At 45.5% G+C, this 25,000-nt stretch overlaps 1 long non-coding RNA gene and 1 pseudogene across 1 annotated transcript; one reads left to right on the top strand and one right to left on the bottom strand.

Annotated features, from left to right (window-relative positions):
• LOC118371390 (unconventional myosin-Ig-like) overlaps positions 1–25,000 on the top strand; it is a 94,951-nt pseudogene that overhangs the window by 48,406 nt on the left and 21,545 nt on the right.
• On the bottom strand, positions 20,948–22,334 carry LOC127909982 (uncharacterized). The gene is made up of 3 exons (XR_008073230.1): positions 22,117–22,334; positions 21,398–21,914; positions 20,948–21,209 (listed from the first exon to the last, which is right to left on the bottom strand). It is a non-coding gene; the product is annotated as an uncharacterized LOC127909982 (long non-coding RNA).

Below are 25,000 nucleotides of genomic sequence, written 5' to 3'. Positions count from 1 at the left end.
ATGACTGTTCCACTACTCTGTGTGTTGCAGGAGCCGTACCATGTTCGCTGTATTAAGCCAAATGACATGAAGTCTCCCGCGCTGTTTGACGATGCCCGCTGCCAACACCAGGTGGCGTACCTGGGCCTGCTGGAGAACGTCAGAGTGCGGAGAGCAGGGGTCGCCTACCGCCGAGCCTACACACGCTTCCTACAGAGGTCAGAGGTCATGCATACCCTGAGGTCAAAAGTCATTGGGGTGAAAGCATTACATTATTAAGAATGAGTCATTCTTCTGGAATTAAAGGCAAGGTCCATGAATGCAATGACATTCGGACACGTGATGTGAATAACAAGCTTTGTATGACTGTCTGTGTTCTAACCATGTTTATAATGGAATGATTTGAATCTGTCCAATGTCGATTCCTAGCCTGAGTGCCTGTCTGTTTGCGCTATCATACCAGCTCCTTGTCACTCGTTGTCATGCCAATAAGCATTGTAGTTGCTAAAAGCACAGATCTGGGACTAAGCTACTCCAATCCTATATTATGTCAAAAACACAACTTCCCGTATCATGAAGTCTTCTTCTCCCCTCCTGCGTGTCCTGTAGGTATAAGATGACCTGTGAGTACACCTGGCCCAACCACCTGATGGGAACAGACAGGGAGGCAGTGGAGGCTATTGTCATGCAGCATGGTTTCCAGGACGATGTCGCGTATGGACATACCAAGCTGTTTGTGCGAACGCCAAAGTCTCTCTTCACCCTGGAGCAGGAGAGAGCCGCTCTCATCCCTGTCCTGGTGCTGGTCCTACAGAAGGTAATCCCTTCTAACGGCCCGAGGCTGTGGTGATGGTAAACGTCGAGATTACAACCTGGCTCGTGTTCAGTAGAGACAAAGCAGGAGAAAATGTTCTGAAGCAAAGGATGTAATTGTCACAGCCCTACTCTGATTGGTGGGTTGGAATCAGGATGTAATTGTCACAGCCTACTAGGATTGGTGGGTTGGAATCAGGATGTAATTGTCACAGCCTACTAGGATTGGTGGGTTGGAATCAGGATGTAATTGTCTCAGCCTACTAGGATTGGTGGGTTGGAATCAGGATGTAATTGTCACAGCCTACTAGGATTGGTGGGTTGGAATCAGGATGTAATTGTCACAGCCTACTAGGATTGGTGGGTTGGAATCAGGATGTAATTGTCACAGCCTACTAGGATTGGTGGGTTGGAATCAGGATGTAATTGTCTCAGCCTACTAGGATTGGTGGGTTGGAATCAGGATGTAATTGTCACAGCCTACTAGGATTGGTGGGTTGGAATCAGGATGTAATTGTCACAGCCTACTAGGATTGGTGGGTTGGAATCAGGATGTAATTGTCACAGCCTACTAGGATTGGTGGGTTGGAATCAGGATGTAATTGTCACAGCCTACTAGGATTGGTGGGTTGGAATCAGGATGTAATTGTCACAGCCTACTAGGATTGGTGGGTTGGAATCAGGATGTAATTGTCACAGCCTACTAGGATTGGTGGGTTGGAATCAGGATGTAATTGTCACAGCCTACTAGGATTGGTGGGTTGGAATCAGGATGTAATTGTCACAGCCTACTAGGATTGGTGGGTTGGAATCAGGATGTAATTGTCACAGCCTACTAGGATTGGTGGGTTGGAATCAGGATGTAATTGTCACAGCCTACTAGGATTGGTGGGTTGGAATCAGGATGTAATTGTCACAGCCTACTAGGATTGGTGGGTTGGAATCAGGATGTAATTGTCACAGCCTACTAGGATTGGTGGGTTGGAATCAGGATGTAATTGTCACAGCCTACTAGGATTGGTGGGTTGGAATCAGGATGTAATTGTCACAGCCTACTAGGATTGGTGGGTTGGAATCAGGATGTAATTGTCACAGCCTACTAGGATTGGTGGGTTGGAATCAGGATGTAATTGTCACAGCCTACAGCCTCAGTAAATCGTGATTTATGTGATTTATTCGCCGGCCAAAAAACGGTCACGCCAACATACAGGGCGCATAAAACAGACCAGCCCAAACACAGGACCAAACAGTCCAGAGAATACATAGAACAGACCAGCCCAAACACAGGACCAAACAGTCCAGAGAATACATAGAACAGACCAGCACAAACACAGGACCAAACAGTCCAGAGAATACATAGAACAGACCAGCACAAACACAGGACCAAACAGTCCAGATAATACATAGAACAGACCAGCCCAAACACAGGACCAAACAGTCCAGAGAATACATAGAACAGACCAGCCCAAACACAGGACCAAACAGTCCAGAGAATACATAGAACAGACCAGCACAAACACAGGACCAAACAGTCCAGAGAATACATAGAACAGACCAGCACAAACACAGGACCAAACAGTCCAGAGAATACATAGAACAGACCAGCACAAAGAACAGGAAACCAAAAACAGTCCAGAGAATACATAGAACAGACCAGCACAAACACAGGACCAAACAGTCCAGATAATACATAGAACAGACCAGCACAAAGACAGGACCAAACAGTCCAGAGAATACATAGAACAGACCAGCACAAACACAGGACCAAACAGTCCAGATAATACATAGAACAGACCAGCACAAACACAGGACCAAACAGTCCAGATAATACATAGAACAGACCAGCACAAAGACAGGACCAAACAGTCCAGAGAATACATAGAACAGAACAGCCCAAACACAGGACCAAACAGTCCAGATAATACATAGAACAGACCAGCACAAACACAGGACCAGCCCAAACACAGGACCAAACAGTCCAGATAATACATAGAACAGACCAGCACAAACACAGGACCAAACAGTCCAGAGAATACATAGAACAGACCAGCCCAAACACAGGACCAGCCCAAACACAGGACCAAACAGTCCAGAGAATACATAGAACAGACCAGCCCAAACACAGGACCAAACAGTCCAGAGAATACATAGAACAGACCAGCCCAAACACAGGACCAAACAGTCCAGATAATACATAGAACAGACCAGCCCAAACACAGGACCAAACAGTCCAGAGAATACACAGAACAGACCAGCACAAACACAGGACCAAACAGTCCAGATAATACATAGAACAGAACAGCACAAACACAGGACCAAACAGTCCAGAGAATACACAGAACAGACCAGCACAAACACAGGACCAAACAGTCCAGAGAATACATAGAACAGACCAGCCCAAACACAGGACCAAACAGTCCAGATAATACATAGAACAGACCAGCACAAACACAGGACCAAACAGTCCAGATAATACATAGAACAGACCAGCCCAAACACAGGACCAAACAGTCCAGAGAATACACAGAACAGACCAGCACAAACACAGGACCAAACAGTCCAGAGAATACATAGAACAGACCAGCCCAAACACAGGACCAAACAGTCCAGATAATACATAGAACAGACCAGCACAAACACAGGACCAAACAGTCCAGAGAATACATAGAACAGACCAGCCCAAACACAGGACCAGCCCAAACACAGGACCAAACAGTCCAGATAATACATAGAACAGACCAGCACAAACACAGGACCAAACAGTCCAGATAATACATAGAACAGACCAGCACAAACACAGGACCAAACAGTCCAGAGAATACATAGAACAGACCAGCCCAAACACAGGACCAGCCCAAACACAGGACCAAACAGTCCAGAGAATACATAGAACAGACCAGCACAAACACAGGACCAGCCCAAACACAGGACCAAACAGTCCACAGAATACAAACAGGAAAACCACAACCGCCGAGCACCGCACGAACAGGCAGGGGAGCCAACTTCGGCGGAAGTCGTGACAGTAATACCTCTTCTGGATCTGTCCAGTGAGAAAGCTCATTTTCATTTTCTGTTTCAAATGTTTTCTTCTGTTTGTTCCTACTGAACAAAACCTTGTTCTCAGTGACTCTACAGTTAATACTATGGCTTTTATCCTGGAGTTTAAGCTACATAGATGAGAATGTCCTTTTTCCTGTTTGCAGATAGTCCTAATTAAAACCCCCATCGACAGTTTGCCATCACAATCTGAACCACACAGCAGCAGCCTCCTACTAAGACCTCTGCCTTTCATTTGTCTTCAGCTTGACAACGATTTGGGTCCCAGTCATAGGGTCGAATCCCAAATGGCACACAATTCCCTATCTAGTGCACTACTTTTGAGTAAGTAGTGCGCTATGTAGGTGAATATGGTGCCATTTGGGACGAAGCCATATTCTACCCAATGTGATTAATTAATCTGCCTAGTCAAGTGGAGAAAGCTCTGATTACAATAACTGAGATAATGAATGCAATCAGAACCATCATTACATAACATTTAATTTATCATTTTATCTCCTCTTCTTTCTCTGCAATTGTGAATTAAATACCCTGCTTTTCTCTCTGTGACCCACTCCAGGGATTGATTCCCAAATAACACCCTATTACCTATATAGTCCACTACTTTTGACCAGAACCCATAGTGCACTATACATGGAATAGGGTGCCATTGACTCATGTACTGGAGTGTTTTTGAGTGTCTTGACTCATGTACTGTAGTGTTTTTGAGTGTCTTGACTCATGTACTGTAGTATTTTTGAGTGTCTTGACTCATGTACTGTAGTGTTTTTGAGTGTCTTGACTCTTGTACTGTAGTGTTTTTGAGTGTCTTGACTCATGTACTGTAGTGTTTTTGAGTGTCTTGACTCATGTACTGTAGTATTTTTGAGTGTCTTGACTCATGTACTGTAGTGTTTTTGAGTGTCTTGACTCATGTACTGTAGTGTTTTTGAGTGTCTTGACTCATGTACTGTAGTGTTTTTGAGTGTCTTGACTCATGTACTGTAGTATTTTTGAGTGTCTTGACTCATGTACTGTAGTGTTTTTGAGTTTCTTGACTCATGTACTGTAGTGTTTTTGGCACCTTTTTCTCAACTCACCACTTCAATATGATAGCTTGTGAGGGGGACCTCTTGTACATTTGAACATGTTTCAGTCCTATAACCTCTCCCCTCCCTCCCTCCCTCCCTCCCTCCCCCCTCCCTCCCTCCCTCCCTCCCCCTCCCTCCCTCTCTCCCCCTCCCTCCCTCCCTCCCTCTCCCCACCAGGTGTGGCGCGGGGCGCTGGCGAGGATGCGTTGCCGGCGGATGCGCGCCATCTTTGCCATCATGGGCTGCTACAAGCGTTACAAGGTCAAGGTCCACTTCTGGGAGGTGGAGCGACGCTTTGCCAACGTATGCAACATGGCTGACTATGGGAAAAGCGCGGAGTGGCCCACACCACCAGCAGCCCTCACACAATTCCACAGCATCACGCAGAAGCTGCACCGCAGGTCAGTCAGTCCCCATGGTAATCCCCACACAGATAAATAAAATGTGCAGAAGCTGAGTGTGTAATGTACAGTGTTCATTTTTATATACATCAGTACTGTGTGTCTAAAACAATTTCCCCCTTGGGACATCAAAGTTCATCCTAACTACAGTAAGAGAGGCTGTCATTGGTGTGTGTGTACTTGTGCGCGCTTGCGTGAGTACGTGTGCACGTGTGTGTGTGTGTGTGCGTGAGTACGTGTGTGTGTGTGCGTGCTTGCATGTGTGTGTGTGTGTGTGTGTGTGTGTGTGTGTGTGTGTGTGTGTGTGCGTGAGTACGTGTGTGTGTGTGCGTGCTTGCATGTGTGTGTGTGCGTGCGTGCGTGCGTGAGTACGTGTGTGTGTGTGCGTGCGTGCGTGCGTGAGTACGTGTGCACGTGTGTGTGGAAGGAGTCTGCGTTTACGTTTTGTCATACTTCTTTTCTTCACTATAGACAGATACAAAACATCAGACCATCTTTATATAGATATACCATCTACAGGGCCTTCGGAAAGTATTCAGACACCTTGACTTTTTCCATATTTTGTTCCATTACAGCTTTATTCTTAAATAAGTAAAATACTCAGCAATCTAACACACGATACCCCATAATGACAAGGTAAAAAAAGTTTTTTAGACATTTTCAAAAACAGAAATACCTTATTTACATTAATATTCAGAACCTTTGCTTTGAGTTTAGAAAATGAGCTCAAGTGCATCCTGTTTCCACTGATCATCCTTGAGATGTTTCTACAATATGATTGGAGTCCACCTGGGGGTAAATTAAATTGATTGGACATGATTTGGAAAGGCACACATCTGTCTATATAAGGTACCACAGTTGACAAAAACCAAGCCATTAGGTTGAAGTAATTGTACATAGAGCTCTGAGACAGGGTACCAAAAAATGTGGGCAGCATTGAAGGGTCCCCAAGAACACAGTGGCTTCCATCATTCCTAAATGGAAGAAGTTAGGAACCACCAACACTCTTCCTAGAGCTGGCAGACTGGCCAAACTGAGCAATCGGAGGAGAAGGGCCTTGGTCAAGGAGGTGACCAAGAATCCCATGGTCACTCTGAAAGAGCTTCATAGTTCCTCTGTGGAGATGGGAGAACCTTCCAGAAGGACAACCAACTCTGCAGCACTTCTCCAAATCAGGCATTTATGGTAGTGGCCAGATGGAAGCCACCCTGCTTGGGCACCTTTTAAAAAAATATATATTTTTTGCCTTTATTTAACCAGGCAAGTCAGTTAAGAACATATTCTTATTTTCAATGACGGCCTGGGAACAGAGGGTTAACTGCCTGTTCAGGGGCAGAACGACAGATGTGTACCTTTGTACCTTCCGGTTACTAGTCCAACGCTCTAACCACTAGGCTACGCTGCCGCCCCCTAAGGGAAACAAGATTCTCTGGTCTGGTGAAACCAAGATGGAACTCTTTGGCCTGAATGCCAAGTATCACGTCTGGAGGAAACCTCGAATCATCCCTACGGTGAAGCATGGCGGTGGCAGCATCATGCTGTGGGGATGTTTTTCAGCGGCAGGGACTGAGGATCTGTAGAGAATTTTATATTTCATTTTTTTTTTTATACATTTACAAACATTTCTAAAAACCTGTTTTTGCTTTGTCATTATGGGGTACTGTGTGTAGACTGATGAGGAACATTTTTTATTTAATCCATTTTAGAATACGGCTGTAACATAACAAAATGTGGAAAAAGTAAAGGGGTCTGAATACACTGTATATAGACCATCTTTATATATAAATATATATTTTCTTTCATTTAACTAGGCAAGTCCGTTATGAACAAATTCTCATTTACATTGACGGTCTACCCCGGCATAACCCAAACACGGACGACACTGGGCCAATTGCGCCCTATGGGGCTCCCAATCATTGCCGGTTGTGATACAGCTCTGAATCAAACCAAGGTCTGTAGTGATGCCTCTAGCACTGAGATGCAGTCCCGTAGACCGCTGCACCACCCGGGAGCCCAATATATATATATATATGATCTGCATATAGATATATATATATATATAGATCATGTATATAGATCATCTTTATAGAATTCAAAAGGTACCTACATAAACCATGAAAAGGAATAACCTAAATAAGTTTTCTCTGCAACATCTTTGATCTATTCTGTGTTTTACATTGTTTGTCCCAAGATGGCGTGCGTGGCAGATAGTGAAGAACATCCTACCATCTGACATGGGGGAGATACGGGCCAAGGTGGCTGCTCTGGGGGCCCTGAATGGGGAGAGGAAGGACTGGGGCTGTGGTCGATCCTGGGAGAGAGAGACTACCTGGCTAATGTGAGTCACTCACACAGCACGGCCATGTATGTTCAGTACTTTCACTCAGTTTCAAAAATATTGTTTAGCCCTCCTACATGAGGGACAAAATCCTAATCAGACTTCTCACATAAGATTACTTTCAACCCTCATGCCTTGTTTATGTTATTTTAGTCATTGTCTTGATTGGTCTCAAATCCTGATGAATGGAATGAGTATCTACTGTATGTAGCCAGCAGCATACCACCCTGCATACCACTGCTGGCTTGCTTCTGAAGCTAAGCAGGGTTGTTCCTGGATGGGAGACCAGATTCTGCTGGAATTGGTGTTGGAGGGCCAGTAGGAGGTACTCTTTCCTCTGGTCTAAAAAATATCCCAATTCCCCAGGGCAGTGATTGGGTACACTTTCCCTGTGTAGGGTGCCGTCTTTCGGATCGGATGGGATGTTAAATGGGTGTCCTGACTCTCTGAGGTCATTAAAGATCCCATTGGCACTTATTGTAAGAGTAGGGGTGTCAACCCTGTCCTGGTTAAATTTAAAATCTTGAGCGCATGTTGAAACAACAACACCACACACTCACCCTGACCCAGACCAGTATACAGTACATCATAAGGGGAGATACAATGACATCATTCCGGAAGCATCCATCGCAGGCAGGAAGGAACGTGTGTGATGAACCACAAAGCCATCAGATTGTGGTTGGCTGAGTCAAAGGCAGTCACAATCAGTCCCATTCTAATGGGTCTCACTCATGACTCGTTAAAGGGTTAATACAATTACGTTTGGTCGTTGGAGCCATGACAGACCCCCTCTGGGTTCCGTGACAAGGGCTGGTCCTGTCAATGAGGCAGTCAGTTGGTCTTCTAGTGGCTTGTGACTAGGGTTCCGTACCAAATGGCACCCTATTCCCTAAATAGTGCACTACTTTTGACCAGAGTCCAATGGGTCCTAGTCAAAAGTAGTGCACTATATAGGGAATAGGGTACCATTTGAGACGTATCCTAGAACCTTATTCAACCCTCTTCTGCCTCCCCCCCGGCCCCCCATGTCATAAGCTGAGCCAACAAAGGCTTAACTGTTTATGACAACCGTCTCAAATGTCCCAAGCTTTCAATTATCTACTCCTCTGTCTCATCATCTCATTGACCCTTGCATCAGGTCAAGCTGAGTCTATCATGGTCAATCCATTGGTTTACACTTCAGACGATTCAACACATTCAATCCATATTCCAGACATACTTGTACATTCACTATATATACAGGGCATTCGGAGTGTATTTAGACCCCTTGACTTCTTCCACATTTTGTTACGTTACAGTCTTATTCAAATAAAATACAATCCTCAATCTACACACAATACCCCATATTGAAAAAGCAATATACATAAGTATTCAGACCCTTTACTCAGTACTTTGTTGAAGCACCTTTGGCATCGATTACAGCCTCGTGTCTTCTTGGGTATGACGCTACAGTGGCTTGCGAAAGTATTCACGCCCTTGGCATTTTTCCTATTTTGTTGCCTTACAACCTGGAATTAAAATAGATTTTTTGGGGGGGGTTTGTATCATTTGATTCACACAACATGTCTACCACTTTGAAGATGCTAAATATTTTGGGGGGTGTGAAACAAGCAAGAAATAAGACAAAAAATGTAACTTGAGCGTGCATAACTATTCACCCCCCCAAAGTCAATACTTTGTAGAGCCACCTTTTGCAGCAATTACAGCTGCAAGTCTCTTGGGGTATGTCTCTAAGCTTGGCACATCTAGCCACTGGGATTTTGGCCCATTCTTCAAGGCTTCATGCTCCAGCTCCTTCAAGTTGGATGGGTTCCGCTGGTGTACAGCATTCTTGAAGTCATACCACAGATTCTCAATTGGATTGAGGTCTGGGCTTTGACTAGGCCATTCCAAGACATTTCAATGTTTCCCCATAAACCACTCGAGTGTTGCTCTAGCAGTATGCTTTGGATCATTGTCCTGCTGGAAGGTGAACCTCTGTCCCAGTCTCAAATCTCGAAGACTGAAACAGGTTTCCCTCAAGAATTTCCCTGTATTTAGCGCCATCCATCATTCCTTCAATTCTGACCAGTTTCCCAGTCTCTGCCGATGGAAAAACATGGGATGGTGTTCTCGGGATGATGAGAGGTGTTGGGTTTGCGCTAGACAGTTTTCATCTTGATGGCCAAAAAGCTACATTTTAGTCTCATCTGACCAGAGTACCTTCTACCATATGTTTGGGGAGTCTCCCACATGCATTTTGGCGAACACTTTAAGCAATTGACTTTTTTCTGGCCACTCCTCTGTAAAGCCCAGCTCTGTGGAGTGTATGGATTAAAGTGGTCCTATGGACAGATACGCCAATCTCTTCGGTGGAGCTTTTCAGCTCCTTCAGGGTTATCTTTGGTCTCTTTGTTTACTCTCTGATTAATGCCCTCCTTGCCTGGTCCGTGAATTTTGGTGGGCGGCCCTCTCTTGGCAGGTTTGTTGTGGTGCCAAATTCTTTCCATTTTTTAATAGTGGATTTAATGGTGCTCTGTGGGATGTTCAATTTCTGATATATTTTTTATAACCCAACTCTGATCTGTACTTCTCCACAACTTTGTCCCTGACCTGTTTGGAGAGCTCCTTGGTTTTTATCATGATGCCACTTGCTTGGTGGTGCCCCTTGCTTAGTGTTGTAGCAGACTCTGGGGCCTTTCAGAAGAGGTGTGTGTTCATATATATATATATATATACTGAGATCATGTGACAAATCATTTGACACTTAGATTGCACACAGGTGTACTTTATTTAACTAACTATGTGACATCTGAAGGTAATTGGTTGCACCAGATCTTATTTAGGGGCTTCATAGCAAAGGGGGTGAATACATACTGTATGCACGCACCACTTTTCATTATTATTATTATTATTTTTTTCACTTCACCAATTTGGACTATTCCATTCCATGAAATCCAAATAAAAATCAATTTAAATTGCATGTTGTAATGCAATAAAATAGGAAAAACTTGGCACACCTGAAATTAGGGAGTTTCTCCAATTCTTCTCTGCAGATCCTCTCAAGCTCTGTCGGGTTGGATGGCGAGCGTCGCTGCACAGCTATTTTCAGGTCTCTCCAGAGATGTTTGATCAGGTTCAATTCCGGGCTGTGGTTGGATCACTTAAGGACATTCAGAGACTTGTTCCTAAGCCACTGCTACGTTGTCTTGGCTGTGTGTTAGGGTCATTGTCCTGTTGGAAGGTGAAACTTCGCCCCAGTGAGTGTTCTGGAGCAGGTTTTTATCAAGGATCTCTCTGTACTTTTCTCCATTCATCTTTCACTCGATCCTGACTAATCTTCCAGTCCCTGCCTCTGAAAAACATCCCCACAGCATGATGCTGCAACCGCCATGCTTCACCATAGGGATGGTGCCAAGTTTCCTCCAGACGTAATGCTTGGCATTCAGGCCAAGAGTTGAATGCTGGTTTCATCAGACCAGAGAATCTTGTTTCTTATGGTCAGAGTCTTTAGGTGCCTTTTGGCAAACTCCAAGCGAGCTGTCATGTGTCTTTTACTAAAGAGGGGCTTCTGTCTGGCCACTCTACCATAAAGGCCTGATTGGTGGAGTGCTACAGAGACGGTTGTTCTTATAGGAGATTCTCCCATCGCCACAGAGGAACTCTGGAGCTCTGTCAGTGTGACCAAGGCCCTTCTCCCCCGATTGCTCAGTTTGGCCGGGTGGCCAGCTCTAGGAAGAGTCTTGCTGGTTCCAGACTTCTTTCATTTAAGAATGATGGAGGCCACTGTGTTCTTGGGGACCTTCAATGCTGCAGAAATGTTTTGGTACCCTTCCACAGATCTGTGCCTCAACACAATGCTGTCACCGAGCTCTACAGACAGTTCCTTCCACCTCATGGCTTGTTTTTTGCTCTGACATGCACTGTCAACTGTGGTACCTTTTATATAGACAGGTGTGTGCCTTTCCACATCATGTCCAGTCAATTGAATTTACTGGTGGACTCCAATCAAGTTGTAGAAACATCTCAAGAATGATCAATGGAAACAGGACGCACCTGAGCTGAATTTCGCGTTTCATAGCAAAGGGTCTGAATACTTATGTAAATAAGTTATTTCTGTATTTTATTTTTAGTACATTTGCTAAAATTTCTAAAAACCTGTTTTCACTTTGTCATTATGGGGTTTTGTGTGTGGATTGATGAGAGAAATGTTTTATTTAATCAATTTTAGAATAAGGTAGTAATGTGGAAAAAGTCGCGGGGTCTGAATACTTTCCGAATGCACCGTATAACCTTCAGAATGTGAAATACTGTTATGCAGTTCATTCCTATCTTAAATCTCTGAATGTTTTCATGAGCCTGTGGTGAGGTATTGTCTGTAATAACAGAGTTTAAGATTGTATCCTTTTACATATTGATATTTCTTAAAATTCATATAAAGATTCACATTTTCCGCAAATTTACGTGGGTAAAAGCCTTGTACAGGACAACTAGACGGCCATAAAAACCGTGACCCATCTCTGAATTCACCTCAGTCAGTGTCTAATATAATTTCTATCGTGCTGTGGTGGTTGATCTGCTCGTCTCAGAAAATCATTGATATAATTTTGAAAGAGGCCGGGAAAGGTTATATGAACAGTGTTCTGGTTAATGAGGAGATGCTATCCAGCTGGCAGCAGGCCGACGGGATCATGTAATGTTATTCTCGTCCTGATATTACATTCGAAACGAGAGCGTAGCGGTTAGGATGGTGAATCAGGCTAGTGTAATATATCGCATAATCCCAAATTGCACCCTATTCCCTATATAGTGCACTACATTTGACCAGGTTCCATTGTCAGCAGCATACCACAATGCATCCGACTGTTGGCTTGCTGCTGATGCTAAGCAGGTTTGGTTAATGGTTGGTACTTGGATGGGAAACCAGATGCTTCTGGAAGTGGTGTTGGAGGACCTGTAGGAGGTGCTCTTTCCCCCGATGTAAAAACAAGTGAACTTTTTCCCAATGCCCCAAGGGGTCATTGTCCTGTGTAGGGTGCTGTCTTTGGATGGAATGTTAAAAGGGTGTCCTGACTCTCTGTGGACACTAAATGGCCCATGCCACTTATTGTAAGAGTAGGGTTGTTGATGCTGGTGTCCTGACTAAATTCCTAATCTGGCCCTCATATCATCATGGCCACCTAATCATTCCCAGCTTCCAATTGGCTCATTCTTCTCCCCTGTAACTATTTCCCAGGTCATTGCTGTAAATGAGAATATGTTCTCAGTCAACTTACCTGGTTAAATAAGGGTTAAAGAAAAAACAAGGCTCTGGTCAAAAGTAGTGCACTTTGAAGTGACTAGTGTGCCATGTGTGACTCATCCATAATGTGTGTCTTTGATTCCAGGTGAGGGACAGTCATCAAAGCAGCTCCAACTTCATACTATTCTCCCAAGAGCTCAGGAACAAAGACGAGTACAACCAGGTCATCTTCTCTGGATTCTGTAGGAAGGTATGAGTACAACCAGGTCATCTTCTCTGGATTCTGTATGAAGGTATGAGTACAACCAGGTCATCTTCTCTGGATTCTGTAGGAAGGTATGAGTACAACCAGGTCATCTTCTCTGGATTCTGTATGAAGGTATGAGTACAACCAGGTCATCTTCTCTGGATTCTGTAGGAAGGTATGAGTACAACCAGGTCATCTTCTCTGGATTCTGTAGGAAGGTATGAGTACAACCAGGTCATCTTCTCTGGATTCTGTAGGAAGGTATGAGTACAACCAGGTCATCTTCTCTGGATTCTGTAGGAAGGTATGAGTACAACCAGGTCATCTTCTCTGGATTCTGTAGGAAGGTATGAGTACAACCAGGTCATCTTCTCTGGATTCTGTAGGAAGGTATGAATACAACCAGGTCATATTCTCTGGATTCTGTAAGAAGGTATGAGTACAACCAGGTCATCTTCTCTGGATTCTGTAGGACGGTATGAGTACAACCAGGTCATCTTCTCTGGATTCTGTAGGAAGGTATGAGTACAACCAGGTCATCTTCTCTGGATTCTGTAGGAAGGTATGAATACAACCAGGTCATCTTCTCTGGATTCTGTGGGAAGGTATGAGTACAACCAGGTCATCTTCTCTGGATTCTGTAGGAAGGTATGAGTACAACCAGGTCATCTTCTCTGGATTCTGTAGGAAGGTATGAATACAACCAGGTCATCTTCTCTGGATTCTGTAGGAAGGTATGAATACAACCAGGTCATCTTCTCTGGATTCTGTGGGAAGGTATGAGTACAACCAGGTCATCTTCTCTGGATTCTGTAGGAAGGTATGAGAACAACCAGGTCATCTCTGGATTCTGTAGGAAGGTATGAATACAACCAGGTCATCTTCTCTGGATTCTGTAGGAAGGTATGAGTACAACCAGGTCATTTTGTCTGGATTCTGTAGGAAGGTATGCATACAACCAGGTCATTTTGTCTGGATTCTGTAGGAAGGTATGAAAACATGGCCTATTGTACTGCCAAGAGGAGTTTCAGTTGCTTTTTGTCTCTCTCTCTTTCCCTCTTTGGAAAAACCTTTAACTTCAGATCTAGACTTGGACTTTTTGTGTTCACATATCTGTCCTGGTTTCTGTTTTTGGCTGGTTTGATCCACGATAGTTCTGATTTCTACATTAAAGATGCCATTATAGAGCAAAATAAAAACATATTTCTCTCTCTCTCTCTTTCTCTCTCTCTCTCTCTCTCTCTCTCTCTCTCTCTCTCTCTCTCTCTCTCTCTCTCTCTCTCTCTCTCTCTCTCTCTCTCTCTCTCTCTCTCTGAGATGAACTGATTCAATAAAAGCTCAGACCGAGCTTTACTGATCACAGACAAACATATCTACAAACTGGACCCCAAAAAACAGTTAAAAGTGTTGAGAAGAATGCCTCTAGAAGTGGTGAGTATACTCTTCAAGTGTGTCCCGTCCAGTGAAAGCCACCTTACTCCAGCCCGAGAGTTACCTCTTTACATCCACCTACATCCGTTGCCTGGCTATTACTTACAGACATGGGATACGTCCAAAATGGTACTCTTTTCCATATATAGTGTACTACTTTTGACCAGGATCCACTATGTAGGGAATAGGGTGCTGTTTGGGATGTACTCATGATCAATGGCCTCTGTCTCTCTGTGAATTAGTGACCCAGAACAGAGGTTGAGGGAAGCAGGGAGAGGGGAAAGGAGGGGTAAGGGGGGAGAGTGGGAGGGGAGGGGGAAGGAGGGAGAGTGGGGAGGGAGGGTGCGAAGGAGGGAGTGGAAGGGGGAGCAAAGGAGGGAGAGGTAGGGGGAGGAAAGGAGAGAGATTGGGAAGGATGGGTGAGGAAAGGAGAGAGGGGGGAGGAAAGGATGTTAGAGAGCGGGAAGGAGGGAGTGGGGGAAGGGGGGAGTGAAGGAGGGAGTGGGGGGGCAAGAGAGGGGGGGTAGGGATGGGGTAGGGAGAGTGCAAAGGAGGGAGAGGTGGGGAGGGGGGGTGCGAAGGGGGGGGAGATATGGGGGGAGGAAAGGAGGGAGATTGGGAAGGAGGGGGGAAGAAAGGAGAGAGAGAGGGGGAGGAACGGTAGAGGGGAAAGGAGGGAGAGGAGGGAGGAATTGAGGGAGAGTGGGAAGGGGGAGGGAGAGTGGGAAGGGGGATGGAGGGAGAGTGGGAGGAAAATAGGGAGAGGGGGAGGAAAGGAGGGAGAGTGGGAAGGAGGGGGGTAAGGAAGGAGGGTGATTGGGAAGGAGGGTGGGAGGAAAAGAGGGAGAGTAGGAAGGAGGGGGGAGAGTGGGAGGGGAGGGGGAAGGGGGGAGAGTGGGGAGGGAGGGTGCGAAGGAGGGGGAGAACAGGAAGGAGGGAGTGAGGGAAGGGGGAGGAGTGAGGGAAGGAGGTAAGGAGGGAGGCAGACGGGAGAAAGTGTGAGGTGTCTGATCTAAATTTCGTGGTCCTGATGATGGAGGGGAGCAGTACGATGCTCCACAGATGTGTGTTGTGCTGCATTGACAGTCAGTCAGGGAGAGGGCCAAGGTACTTACTGTACACACAGTGTGTTTTACTCTGAAGCTGTCCATGTTACAGAACACACTGTAGGTTGAGGTAACAAGGCAGTTAATTATACAGTATTACATAATGAGCAGCTGAACACCAGTTAGGATAGAACGCGAACCAACACAGCTGAACACCAGTTAGGATAGAACGCAACCAACACAGCTGAACACCAGTTAGGATAGAACACAACCAACACAGCTGAACACCAGTTAGGATAGAACACAACCAACACAGCTGAACACCAGTTAGGATAGAACACAACCAACACAGCTGAACACCAGTTAGGATAGAACCCAACCAACACAGCTGAACACCAGTTAGGATAGAACGCAACCAACACAGCTGAACACCAGTTAGGATAGAACGCAACCAACACAGCTGAACACCAGTTAGGATAGAACACAACCAACACAGCTGAACACCATTTAGGATAGAACACAACCAACACAGCTGAACACCAGTTAGGATAGAACCCAACCAACACAGCTGAACACCAGTTAGGATAGAACACAAGCAACACAGCTGAACACCAGTTAGGATAGAACACAACCAACACAGCTGAACACCAGTTAGGATAGAACACAACCAACATAGCTGAACACCGGTTAGGATAGAACACAACCAACATAGCTGAACACCGGTTAGGATAGAACCCAACCAACACAGCTGAACACCAGTTAGGATAGAACACAACCAACACAGCTGAACACCAGTTAGGATAGAACCCAACCAACACAGCTGAACACCAGTTAGGATAGAACACAACCAACAAGGCTGAACACCAGTTAGGATAGAACGCGAACCAACACAGCTGAACACCAGTTAGGATAGAACACAACCAACACAGCTGAACACCGGTTAGGATAGAACGCAACCAACACAGCTGTACACAAGTTAGGATAGAACACAACCAACACAGCTGAACACCAGTTAGGATAGAACACAACCAACACAGCTGAACACCGGTTAGGATAGAACGCAACCAACACAGCTGAACACCAGTTAGGATAGAACACAACCAACACAGCTGAACACCAGTTAGGATAGAACCCAACCAACACAGCTGAACACCAGTTAGGATAGAACCCAACCAACACAGCTGAACACCGGTTAGGATAGAACGCAACCAACACAGCTGAACACCGGTTAGGATAAAGCACAGCCAACACAGCTGAACACCAGTTAGGATAGAACACAACCAACACAGCTGAACACCGGTTAGGATAGAACACAACCAACACAGCTGAACACCAGTTAGGATAGAACGCGAACCAACACAGCTGAACACCAGTTAGGATAGAACACAACCAACACAGCTGAACACCAGTTAGGATAGAACACAACCAACACAGCTGAACACCAGTTAGGATAGAACACAACCAACACAGCTGAACACCAGTTAGGATAGAACACAACCAACACAGCTGAACACCAGTTAGAATAGAACACAACCAACACAGCTGAACACCAGTTAGAATAGAACCCAACCAACACAGCTGAACACCAGTTAGGATAGAACCCAACCAACACAGCTGAACACAGGTTAGGATAGAACACAACCAACACAGCTGAACACCAGTTAGGATAGAACACAACCAACACAGCTGAACACCGGTTAGGATAGAACACAACCAACACAGCTGAACACCAGTTAGGATAGAACACAACCAACACAGCTGAACACCGGTTAGGATAGAACGCAACCAACACAGCTGAACACCGGTTAGGATAAAACACAGCCAACACAGCTGAACACCAGTTAGGATAGAACACAACCAACACAGCTGAACACCGGTTAGGATAGAACACAACCAACACAGCTGAACACCAGTTAGGATAGAACGCGAACCAACACAGCTGAACACCAGTTAGGATAGAACACAACCAACACAGCTGAACACCAGTTAGGATAGAACACAACCAACACAGCTGAACACCAGTTAGGATAGAACGCAACCAACACAGCTGAACACCAGTTAGGATTGAACACAACCAACACAGCTGAACACCGGTTAGGATAGAACACAACCAACACAGCTGAACACCGGTTAGGATAGAACACAACCAACACAGCTGAACACCAGTTAGGATAGAACACAACCAACACAGCTGAACACCAGTTAGGATAGAACCCAACCAACACAGCTGAACACCAGTTAGGATAGAACACAGCCAACACAGCTGAACACCAGTTAGGATAGAACCCAACCAACACAGCTGAACACCAGTTAGGATAGAACACAACCAACACAGCTGAACACCAGTTAGGATAGAACCCAACCAACACAGCTGAACACCAGTTAGGATAGAACACAACCAACACAGCTGAACACCAGTTAGGATAGAACCCAACCAACACAGCTGAACACCAGTTAGGATAGAACACAGCCAACACAGCTGAACACCAGTTAGGATAGAACACAACCAACACAGCTGAACACCAGTTAGGATAGAACACAGCCAACACAGCTGAACACCAGTTAGGATAGAACCCAACCAACACAGCTGAACACCAGTTAGGATAGAACACAACCAACACAGCTGAACACCAGTTAGGATAGAACCCAACCAACACAGCTGAACACCAGTTAGGATAGAACACAACCAACACAGCTGAATACCAGTTAGGATAGAACCCAACCAACACAGCTGAACACCAGTTAGGATAGAACACAGCCAACACAGCTGAACACCGGTTAGGATAGAACACAACCAATACAGCTGAACACCAGTTAGGATAAAGCACAGCCATACCGTGGGAAGAAACAGTTGAGTTATGAAGTTATCCAGAGCAATATCACTTTGTTTTATTATAGTATGGCTGAAAAGTAAGGTTATGTACTATAAATCACTTTCAACTTTGGGTTTGATTTAGAATGTATGAATGACAGGATAGCTGAACACACATTTTGGTTTAAAGTGAGAGTAGCTCACCACTGCTGTGTGATTCACAACATTACAGTGTAGTTACAGTGTAGTTACAGTGTAGTTACAGTGTACTGCTAAAATAAAGGTGAAGTAAATATAACCAATAGTTGTCATCGTACTGTACGTACTGTAACTCATCATGGCCTAGCATTGAAAGAGGCTGTAGGATTCAATCTCTACTATTCTGACACCCAACTACAGTATAGTACCACCTCATCACTGTTAATCATGACGCCCAACTACAGTATAGTACCACCTCATCACTGTTAACCATGATGTCCAACTACAGTATAGTACCACCTCATCACTGTTAACCATGACGCCCAACTACAGTATAGTACCACCTCATCACTGTTAACCATGATGCCCAACTACAGTATAGTACCACCTCATCACTGTTAACCATGATGTCCAACTACAGTATAGTACCACCTCATCACTGTTAACCATGACGCCCAACTACAGTATAGTACCACCTCATCACTGTTAACCATGATGCCCAACTACAGTATAGTACCACCTCATCACTGTTAACCATGACGCCCAACTACAGTATAGTACCACCTCATCACTGTTAACCATGACGCCCAACTACAGTATAGTACCACCTCATCACTGTTAACCATGACGCCCAACTACAGTATAGTACCACCTCATCACTGTTAACCATGATGCCAAACTACAGTATAGTACCACCTCATCACTGTTAACCATGATGCCCAACTACATTATAGTACCACCTCATCACTGTTAATCATGACGCCCAACTGCAGTATAGTACCACCTCATCACTGTTAACCATGACGCCCAACTACAGTATAGTACCACCTCCTCACTGTTAACCATGACGCCCAACTACAGTATAGTACCACCTCCTCACTGTTAACCATGACGCCCAACTACAGTATAGTACCACCTCCTCACTGTTAACCATGACGCCCAACTACAGTATAGTACCACCTCATCCATCACTGTTCTGTACTTGGACTATGACATTGTACTGTGTGTTATCTTATGACTGGGACGAGGCTATTTAGCTCTGCACTATTCTGTGCCATGTCTGTGGCTGTGTCCCAAATGGCAGCCGATTCCCTATAAACCGCACTACTTTTGACCAGAGCCCTATGGAGAACCATAAGGGAATAGGGTGCACAGCTTGATGCCACGCTGTGTGTTAAGGTATGACAGGGACTCGGTCATGTAGCTCAGGGTCAGCCCTGTCTTATGTGCAGGCCAGGACAGATAGGACAGGGTGTCCTAGTCCCATTGTTCCAGCCTTGACAGGCCTGACACTACAGGGTCATAGGCAGTACAGTAACGTCTAGGCTGTTTGGTTGTAGGATTAACCTGTGTTATGTTTGCTTGTATTCATCCAGCCACCTGTAAGAGGTTTAGCACCAACCCGACTGTCTCTTTCTCTCACACGTGTGTACACTTTCTCTCTCTCTCTTTCTCTGTCTGTCTCTCTCTCTGTTTAAATCTGACTGGTTCACTAATCATGACCTAATCTCCCCTAATACACACACACACACACACACACACACACACACACACACACACACACACACACACACACACACACACACACACACACACACACACACACACACACACACACACACACACACACACACACAGCATGGATAGAGAGCGTAAAGTACTAGACCGACATAAAACCCTGCAACTTATCCAGAATGCCGCAGCCCACCTGGTGTTCCACGTTCCTTAGTTCTCCCATGGCACCGCGTCGCTCTGTAAGCTCCACTGGCTTCCAGTCAAAGCTCAAGAGGAACTGCCCCTCCCTACCTTCAGGCTATGCTCAAATCCTACCCCCCAACCCAAGCACTCTGTTCTGCCACCTCTGGTCGCTTGGCTCTCCCACGCCTAGGGGAGGGGAGCTCCTGCTCAACCCAGTCTTCTATGTCCTGTGACTGTACCCAATTCGCTAACCGCTAGGCTACCTACTGCCATGAAGAGTGGTAACAGAAATGTTCCCTGGGAGGGAGTTATATACCTGTGACTGTACCAGGAAGTGTTACCACTACACCACTGCTCTGTGTGTATGTATGTGTCTGAGTGTGAACCTGTGTGTGTGTGTGTGTGTGTGTGAGTGTAGCTTACCTCTTTCTACTCCCCCAGATAACAGGCCTGAGTGTCACTGCAGGCGTTGACCAGATGGTGGCGCTACACACTTCCTCCCAGGATGATGTTCTTCTCTACATCCAGAGAGGGGAGCTGTGCCCCGACCAGGACCGCATCGGGGAGCTGGTGGGAACGCTCATCGACCACTTCACACGGTCAGTGGCCACGGTCAGGGGGTGTCGGGTTGGGTAAGACCAAGCTGCACTGGGCTGGTCTGGTTAAGCATTCACCGTAGTCAGTGACGACATGTGTTAGCATGATCAAACCTCCCTGAACAAGGATTGAGGCTGGGATTGTGTTAGCATGATCAAACCAGCCTGAACAAGGATTGAGGCTGGGATTGTGTTAGCATGATCAAACCAGCCTGAACAAGGATTGAGGCTGGGATTGTGTTAGCATGATCAAACCTCCCTGAACAAGGATTGAGGCTGGGATTGTGTTAGCATGATCAAACCTCCCTGAACAAGGATTGAGGCTGGGATTGTGTTAGCATGGTCAAACCAGCCTGAACAAGGATTGAGGCTGGGATTGTGTTAGCATGATCAAACCAGCCTGAACAAGGATTGAGGCTGGGATTGTGTTAGCATGATCAAACCAGCCTGAACAAGGATTGAGGCTGGGATTGTGTTAGCATGGTCAAACCAGCCTGAACAAGGATTGAGGCTGGGATTGTGTTAGCATGGTCAAACCAGCCTGAACAAGGATTGAGGCTGGGATTGTGTTAGCATGATCAAACCTCCCTGAACAAGGATTGAGGCTGGGATTGTGTTAGCATGGTCAAACCAGCCTGAACAAGAATTGAGGCTGGGATTGTGTTAGCATGGTCAAACCTCCCTGAACAAGGATTGAGGCTGGGATTGTGTTAGCATGATCAAACCTCCCTGAACAAGGGTTGAGGCTGGGATTGTGTTAGCATGATCAAACCAGCCTGAACACGGATTGAGACTGGGATTGTGTTAGCATGATCAAACCAGCCTGAACAAGGGTTGAGACTGGGATTGTGTTAGCATGGTCAAACCTCCCTGAACAAGGTTTGAGACTGGGATTGTGTTAGCATGGTCAAACCAGCCTGAACAAGGATTGAGACTGGGATTGTGTTAGCATGATCAAACCTCCCTGAACAAGGATTGAGGCTGGGATTGTGTTAGCATGATCAAACCTCCCTGAACAAGGATTGAGGCTGGGATTGTGTTAGCATGGTCAAACCAGCCTGAACAAGGGTTGAGACTGGGATTGTGTTAGCATGATCAAACCTCCCTGGTCAAACCAGCCTGAACAAGGGTTGAGGCTGGGATTGTGTTAGCATGATCAAACCTCCCTGAACAAGGATTGAGGCTGGGATTGTGTTAGCATGATCAAACCTCCCTGAACAAGGATTGAGGCTGGGATTGTGTTAGCATGATCAAACCAGCTTGAACACGGATTGAGACTGGGATTGTGTTAGCATGGTCAAACCAGTACAAGTTGTACTGAGCTGGCCTGGTTAGGCATTCACCATAGTTGCTGAAACCTGAAAAGATGATCAGGACAATGTGTAAAGAAAATACCACAGTCAGCACGGTTTGGTTGGGGTCAGCAGGATAGCGTAAATGGGGTATCAATGTCATACTTAATTAAAAACTTCTCTCAGGGACCTCCTGAGTCTAAGGCACTGCATTGCGGCAAGTAACCTAATGGTTAGAGTGTTGGGCCAGTAACCGAAAGGATGCTAGATCGAATCCCAGAGCTGACAAGGTAAAAATCTGTCCTTCGCCCCCGAACAAGGCAGTTAACCCACTGTTCCTAAGCCGTCATTGTAAATAAGAATTTGTTCTTAACTTACTTGTCCAGTTAAATAAAGGTAAAATAGTAATAAAATAAATTGCAGTGCTTGAGGTGTCACTACAGACCCGGGTTTGATCCTAGGCTGTATCACAGCCGGCTGTGACTGGGAGATACATGAGGTGGCGCACAATTGGCCCAGCGTCGTCAGGGTTGGGCCGATTATCTTGTCCCATCGTGCTCTAGCGACTCCTTCTGGCAGGTCGGGCGCCTGCAAGCTGACCTCGTTCGCCAGGTGTACAGTGTTTCGTCCAACCCATTGGTGCAGCTGGCTTCCAGGTTAAGTGAGCAGTGTGTAAAGAAGCGGCTTGGCAGGGTCATGTTTCGGAGGACGCAAGGCTTTTGACCTTCGCTTCTCCTGAGTCCGTAGGAGAGTTGCAGTGATGGAACGAGACTGTAACTACCAATTGGATATCATGAAATTGGGAGAAAAAAGGGGTAAAAATGTGTGTGTTTATATGTATATATATATAAGTTATATATATAAGTCTGAATCTGATGTCTGATTCATAATGGCATTTGTCTCTGTCATAGTTTTGAATCAGATTCGTGGCATTAATCACTGACATATTTAAATGTATAATCATTTGTTGTTGTCAGGCTGATTTTCATGGCCCTCCAGGGTTCAGGTTGTGTTTAGGATCAGCTTTCCCTCTCCCAATCCTGACCTGAACCATTTGAACCAAAACGGACCAAAACTGACCTCAGATCAGCGTCTAGGGGCCTCAGATCAGCGTCTAGGGGCCTCAGATCAGCATCTAGGGGCCTCAGATCAGCGTCTAGGGGCCTCAGATCAGCGTCTAGGGGCCTCAGATCAGCGTCTAGGGGCCTCAGATCAGCGTCTAGGGGCCTCAGATCAGCGTCTAGGGGCCTCAGATCAGCGTCAAGGGGCAACATCACCCTGCACCCCAACAGGCAGTTTTGAGGCCCAGCCAGCAGTCTCTCCACTAAGCCTATGGTCTTCCAGCAGTCTCTAACAGCACCCATCCCAAATTGATTGGATTCCTAAATCTTAATCTTCAAATCCAGTCAGGGCCATACTGATTTAAAGGATTGGACCCTTTTTTTTTCAATATTTGCCTAAAATTACATACCCAAATCCTACTGCCTGTAGCTCAGGACCTGAAGCAAGGATATGCATATTATTGATAACATTTGAAAGGAAACACTTTGACGTTTGTGGAAATGGATATTAATGCATGAGAATATAACACATTGCATCTGGTAAAAGATAACAGAAGAAAAAAATAAGTATATATCTTTTTTTTTTCCCCCATCTGTGAAATGCAAGAGAAAGGCCAATATATGACTTAGGAATCTAGGCGCAATTTAGATTTTGGCCACTAAATGACAGTGTACGTGCAAAGTTTGAGACTGATCCAATGAACCATTGCATTTCTGTTCAAAATGTTGTATCAAGACTGCCCAAATGTGCCTAATTGGTGTATTAATACATTTTCAAGTTCATAATAGTGCACTCTCCTCAAACAATAGCATGGTATTCTTTCACTGTAACAGCTAGTGTAAATTGGACAGTGTAGTTAGATTAACAAGAATTTAAGCTTTCTGCCCATATCAGATATGTCTATGTCATGGGAAATGTTCTTGTTACTTAAAATGTCATGCTAATCACATTAGTGTACGTTAGCTCAACTGTCCCATGGGGGGGGGGCACCGATCCCGTAGAGGTTAAAAACATCAGAGACCTTACTCCTACTTCTACTCATTGTAATGTGAAATGTTCGTTTTTAGTGCTAACCTCTGAATCGTCATTTACACTGTCCAAATATCCCCTCATGTACTGTAGTTACAAATTCCTCATGTCCCATTAGCCCATGATTATCAGTCATATGTTTTTAACATCACACATCAATGGCAGGTCTGTGTGGAATACAGGATCAGTCTTGTCTGTGCAGCAGCCTGCCACCTCACACCAGCAGCGGTCTGTCTCTTGCTGCTGATCGAAGCAGCGGGCTCCGAAGAGAGAGTTAGAGCGGTGGCCATTGAGAAAGGCTAATCAGTTGGTTCAACTGCCTGTGTGACCCCTGTGTGCCTTTCTTTCCCACCATCTAGGGGTCATGACCCCTACAGGTTCTCATCAAAAGAGAGAATTGGACACTTTGAGTCGAGGGCTTGGGGGTTGCCGACTACAGGTGTGTGTGTGTGTGTGTGTGTGTGTGTGTGTGTGTGTGTGTGTGTGTGTGTGTGTGTGTGTGTGTGTGTGTGTGTGTGTGTGTGTGTGTGTGTGTGTGTGTGTGTGTGTGTGTGTGTGTGAGGGGGTGAGGGTGTGTGTGTGAGGGTGTGGTGTGTGTGTGTGTGTGTGTGTGTGTGTGTGTGTGTGTGTGTGTGTGAGGGGGTGAGTGTGTGAGGGGGTGAGTGTGTGTGAACATGTGCGAGGGGGAGGAGCAGAACAGCACATAACAG

The sequence above is a fragment of the Oncorhynchus keta genome, chromosome 20, assembly GCF_023373465.1.
Source record: "Oncorhynchus keta strain PuntledgeMale-10-30-2019 chromosome 20, Oket_V2, whole genome shotgun sequence".
NCBI classification, from domain to species: Eukaryota; Metazoa; Chordata; class Actinopteri; order Salmoniformes; family Salmonidae; genus Oncorhynchus; species Oncorhynchus keta.
Note: the sequence above shows the minus strand (reverse complement) of the source record. Positions and strands in the feature narration are given on the sequence as shown.